Raw genomic sequence first — 6,125 nt, 5'->3', positions numbered from 1 at the left:
CTGAGAGGAGGTTCAGGACCGGCCAGCGGTACCGCCAAGACCCAGCGAGAAGTTCCGCCGCGCTGTCAAGGCGAGGAGCGGGGCTGCGTTTGCTGGGGACTTAGGGCGGTCTGGTCGGTTTCGTGGTCTGCAGTGTCGGCCCGAGTGCTCCCGTGCGTGCTTTCGGTGTAAAAGGCGTTCCTCTGTGGAATGCTTTGTAGGCGGTGCGGCCGTCCGTGACGCAGAGACCTCGGTCGCCCTTGGGTGTTTTGTTTTTCCTCTTTGGAGACCAGGTCTTGCGATGTTGGCCAGACTGGTTTCGAATTCCTGGACTCCAGCGATCTACCTGCCTCCGCCTCCCAAAGTACTGGGATTACAGGTGTGAGCCACATGCCTGGCCTGGTTGACATTATTGAAGTCGTGGTTTTTTGTTTTCTTCTTTATTTTAAAGATGTGGGGTACAGTTCGGGTTTAGGTATGCAAATGTTCATTTTGCAGCTACCCTTGTTGATGAGGTTAGAGTCATAGATTTTTAATGGCTTATCCCATTGGAGATATTTTCCTCTTACGGAGAAAAAAAAATCCTTTTAAATGTAGGTGTCTCTCTCTGTTCCCCAGGCTGGAGGGCAGCAGCACGCTCACAGCCATCGCAGCTCAGCATTCTAAGTAGCTGGAACCAGGTGCGCAGTACCACACCCAGCTGAGTGTTTGATCTATTGTAGAGACAAGGTTTCACCAAGTTGCCCAGGCTGTTTTGAACCCCCTGACTCAGGCAGTTCTTTCACCTTGGCCTCCCAAAGTGCTGTCTCACCAGGTTGCCCAGGCTGCTCCCCAACCCCTGGGCTCAGTCCTTCCTCTCACCCCGGCCTCCCAAAGTGCTGGGGTGACAGGCATGAGCCACTCTGGGGGGAGAACAGCTTTAAATGGGTAGTTGTGGTTCTCATGCTATGATGGATACTCACAAGACTGAGACCTGAGACCGTATCATTTTGTTTCAGCTGGAGGCATTTGGTTGAATAAAGTTTCTGTTAGTTTGTTTTCGTTTCTGCATTTAAAAGCGTTTCATCCTGCAGGTTTTATGGCATTGCCAGTATGTTGAGAAGGATTGTGCAGAAAATGTTTTGCATAGGCTGTTGGTGAAATTCTGACTGACAGCAAGGGTTAGGATCGGAGATGGGGCAGAGATGGCGGGAAGGAACTCGGAAGGAACTCACTCAGTTTGTCCTGGTTTGGCAGTGTTGACTCCTACTGGTGTCAGCCAACTGGTGTGTGTGTGTGTGTGTGTGTGTGTAATTCCCAGTTGCCAGGAGCAGGAGGGTAGGGTGGGGGCACACAGCCCAGGACTTGAGGGGGTGGGGGCGGGGGGCAGTCCTGGGAGTGGGTGTGGCAGCTCCTGACTCCGCCCAGCAGGTCTGGGGGTGCGAGCAGGCATACATGAAGGCTCTGTGTGCTGTGCTGGGCGGGGCCTGGGGAGCCAGGCGCCAGCTTCCCTCCTTGCCTGTGGGGTGAGGACCAGGCCAGGTAGGGCGTCCTCAGGTGTGTGTGCTCTTGGGCTCTGGGAAGGCTGTGTCTCCCTGTATGTTGGGGACCAGCCCGGGTCACCTGCAGCTGTGCCTTCCAGCTGCGGAGCGACTGTGCCCCACGCTGGGCTGACTTGGGCGTGTGTTGTGAAGCCCCTGCTGTATTGAAATCGGTTTAATCTTGGGTGCTGGGGAGCACTGAGGAGGCCAGGGAAGAAGGGGTACCAGGAGGTGTAGCCTCGCCTTTGTCCTGCAGGAGGACCAGCAGGGGCGAAGGCTGGAGGGCTCCGCGGCCATGGAAGCTGGAGGCACAGGAGCACAGGCGGAAAGGGGTGTCCAGTGGCCTCTTGTGGGGGAAGGTGCTGGAGGGGCGGCCCTAGAGCTGCTATCTTTGCCCAGGGGCCAAGCTTGGGAGTTAGAGCATTGAGAGGCTGGGCCTGGACCTGTGAGTGGGAGAGGCCACCCTGGGTGCAGGGCCAGTAGCCTGGGCACAGTGGGTGTAGCTTCCCTGGTGGCTTCGGCAGCTCTGGGGACAGAGCTGTGAGCGGACTGCGTGCTGGCAGGTTGGGTAAGGGCCTGGAACTCTGGACTCCTGCCAGTGCCTCTCCTCAAGACCCTGTGTCCTCCTTGTGGCTTGGACCCCTGGAGGCAGGGACGAGGGGTGGGAGGGTGACAGTGAGTGAGCAGAGATCTGGGCAACACGGTGGGGAGCAGGGAGTGAGTTGCAGCCAATGTCTGGGCCCCTTCCAGGAGGCTGCCTGCCCCCAGGCACACCGGCCTCGACCTGCTGACAGCATGTGGCCTCAGCTCATGCTTCAGGTGCTTAGCACTGACCCCGGGAATCTGATTTTTTTTTTTTTTTTTTTTTTGAGTTGGAGTCTCACTCTGTCGCCCAGGCTGGAGTGCAGTGGTCACTCCCGGCCACCGCAGCCTTGACCCACTGGGCTCCGGCGATCCTTCCGCTCAGCCTTCCAAGTGGCCGGAATTACAGGCGCGTGCTACCACGCCCGGCTCATTTTTGATTTATTGTAGAGACAGGTCTCGCCAAGTGGCCTGGGCGGGTCTCGAACCCGCGGGCTCAGGCAATCCACTCACTCGGCCTCCCAAAGCACGGGATTACAGGCCGAGCCACTGAGCCCCCCAAAATGGACTTTAAAAGATTGAAAATGGGTTGGGCTTGGTGGCTCAACCTGTAATCCCAGCACTTTGGGAGGCTGAGATGAGAGACTCCAACTCAAAAAAAAAAAAGAATCCCACCCTGTAGCACTCACCCTGTTCTTCCAGCCCTTTGTTTCCTGGTAGCCACTTACTCCACCTCATTCTGCTGATTGACCTCACCTGGACCTTCCTTGTCAGTGGGGTCATACAGCACGGGACTGTGTGGCTGCCTTCATTTAGAGTGTGGTCTCCAAGTGCCACACATGTCTTAGCAGTTGTTAGCTGTACTGTTCGCTGCATTTCCTGAGCTGAGGATGATGATACTGTGAGGACAGACACCTCACCTACTGTGAGTCGAGACAGTGTCTTATTCTTATGTTTTATTTTTATATTTTGAGCTGGAGTCTCACTCTGTCGCTCAGGCTGGGGTGCAGTGGGTCACGGCCACCCCAGCGTCAACCTGCTGGGCTCCAGTGATCCTTCTGCCTCAGCCTTCCAAGTAGTGGAACTACAGGCACGCGCTACCACGCCTGGCTGATTTTTTGATTTATTGTAGAGATGAGGTCTCGCCTGCCCAGGCGAGTCTCAAACCCGCGGGCTCAGGCAATCCACTCACCTCAGCCTTCCGAAGCACGGGATTACAGGCTGAGCTACCGAGCCCAGCTTGTTCTTTCTTCTTTTTTCTGAGTTGGAGTCTCACTCTGTCACCCAGACTGGAGTGCAGTGGCCGCTCCCGGCCACCACAGCGTCGACCTGCTGGGCTCTGGCGATCCTTCCGCCTCAGCCTTCCAAGTAGCCGGAATTACAGGCATGCGCTACCACGCCCGGCTGATTTTTGATTTATTGTAGAGATGAGGTCTCGCTGCCCAAGCGGGTCTTGAACCCGCGGGCTCAGGCAATCCACTCACCTCAGCCTCCCAAAGGCGCGGGATTACAGGCTGAGCCACCGAGCCCGGTTTACACCCTTTTTTTTGAGTTGGAGTGCAGTGCACAGTCTTGGCCACTGCAGCCTCGACCTGCTGGACTCAGGTGATCCTCCCAGCTCAGCCTTCCAAGTGGCTGGAATTATGGGCATGTGCTACCACGTCCAGCTCATTTTTTGATTTATTGTGAAAATGAGGTCTCATTATTTTGCCTAGACTAGTCTTGAACTCCTGAGCTCAGGCAGTCCCCTTGCCTATGCCTCCCAAAGTGCTGGGATGACAGGTGTAAGCCACCGCGCCCAGCTGGAGTGTCTTATTCTGTCCAGAGTGTCAACTGACTCACTAGGTGTACAGATACTTTGAGGACTACGTTTGAGTAAACATAGACTAAAATAGAGCTTTATTTCTCCCCCTTTAATAGAAAGAGTAAATGTTAACCAGTTTAGTTCACCTAATGGTAGACTGATTCCTGAACTGTAAGTAGAAGCGAATTCACTTCAGTTATTTACAGCGGCCACTTTAAGCAGGGAAGGCCTTCTAGACGTTTCCAGTGCTCGGGTGCTCCTCCGTGAAGTCTTTCTCTGCCTTCTCTGTGAACACCTCTTCCAGGGTCTCAGCCAACCCAGGGCCCTCTCATGCTTTCCCTACTCCCCCAAAAGTGTTATCTGCTTGCAAGTTTTTAAAAGTTGCAGTGAAAAATCATAAAAATAGTGCATAGTTACTCTTTTGGGAAAGCATACACGCTACAAAGATGAAAATGAAAATATCTGTAATCCCAGCAACCAAAGATAACCACTGGAAATGTTTTTTGTTTGTTTGTTTGTTTGTTTGATTTATTGTAGAGATGAGGTCTCGCCTGCCCAGGCGGGTCTCGAACCCGCGGGCTCAGGCAATCCACTCACCTCAGCCTCCCAAAGGCGCGGGATTACAGGCTGAGCCACCGAGCCCAGCTTGGAAATGTTTTTATGCTTGTATTTTTAAGCTCCATTTTCTGAGGCATGTTTTTGTCTGCATATTTTTAAAAAGATACAACTGTACAATAAAAATCAAAAATTAGCTGGACGTGGTAGCGCGCGCCTATAGTTCCAGCTACTTGGAAGGCTGAGGTGGAAGGATCGCCGGAGCCCAGCAGGTCAAGGTTGCGGTGGCCAGGAGTGGCCACTGCACTCCAGTCTGGGCAACAGTGAGACTCCAACTCAAAAAAAAAAGATACAACTGGCTGTAGTTCCAGCTACTTGGAAGACTGAGGCAGAAGGATTGCCTAAGCCCAGCAGGTAAATTGAGGCTGCCATGGCCGCCATGAGCGTTCCACTGCACTCCAGCCTGGGCGACAGAGTGAGACTCCAATTCAAAAAAAAAAAAAAGATACAACTGGGATCATATGAGACAAACTTTATTTGATTCATGGCAATGTTCCCCATATCATTATGTTTCTATCAAAGTAGCACATGAACATAGCAAAAATAAATTAAGGCAACATTAAAAGCTCTTCTGAGGCCAGGCGCTATGGTCCATGCCTGTAGTCTTAGCACGTTGGGAGGCTGAGGCGTGAGGATCACTTGAGTCCAGGAGTTCAAGACCAGCCTAGGTAATGTAGCGGGACCTTGTCTCTATAAAAAATAAAAAATGTCAACCAGGCATGGTGGCGTGCATCTGTAGTGCCAGGTGCCCAGGAGACTGAGGCGGAAGGATCGCCTGCATTCAGGGAGTTGAGGCCGCAGTAAACCATTGATTGTGCCACTGCACTGCAGCTTGGTGGCAGAGTGAGACCCTGACTCATAAAAAGAGTTCATTGTGAATGAAAGCTGTCTCCTTCCGTACCGCTTCCCACTTCGAGATCGCTCCCGAGGTGACGGCTTTCAGTTCTTGTAGCTGGTTCGTTTTTCTTGGTATTTTGAAATGCATTTGTATGCTGGGCACTGTGGCTCATGCTCGTCATCCCAGCACTTGAAGCGGGAGGGTTGCTTGAGCCCAGGGCTTTGAGACCAGCCTGAGCAACGTGGCAAGACCTCGTCTCTACAATAAATGATAAAAATTTAGCCGGGCGTGGTGGCGCACACCTGCAGCCGCTTGGAAGGCTGAGGCGGAAGGATCACCTGAGCCCAGCAAGTCGAGTTTGCACAGACCACAAGTGTGCTGCTGCACTCCAGCCTGGATGACAGAGTGAGGTTCCAATTCAAAAAAACAATACAGCCAGGGCTCAGTGACTCACGCCTATAAATCCCAGCTCTTTGGGAGCTGAGGTGAAGGGATTGCCTGAGCCCAGGGGTTTGAGACCAGCCTGGGCAACTTGATGAGACCTTATCTCTACAATAAATCCAAAAATCTGCCCGATATGGTGGTGTTCGCCCGTAGTTCCAGCTACTTGGAAGGCTGAGGCAGAAGGATTGCCTGAGCCCAGCCGGTTGAGGCTGTGGTGGCCGTGAGCACGCCACTGCCCTCCAGCCTGGGTGACAGAGTGAGACTCAGACTAAAAAAAAAAAAATGTTAGCCGGGCTCGGTGGCTCAGCCTGTAATCCCACACCTTTGGGAGGCTGAGGTGAGT

Source organism: Carlito syrichta, unplaced genomic scaffold, assembly GCF_000164805.1.
Source record: "Carlito syrichta isolate Samal-C Ts95f unplaced genomic scaffold, Tarsius_syrichta-2.0.1 Scaffold130550, whole genome shotgun sequence".
NCBI lineage: Eukaryota > Metazoa > Chordata > Mammalia > Primates > Tarsiidae > Carlito > Carlito syrichta.
Note: the sequence above shows the minus strand (reverse complement) of the source record.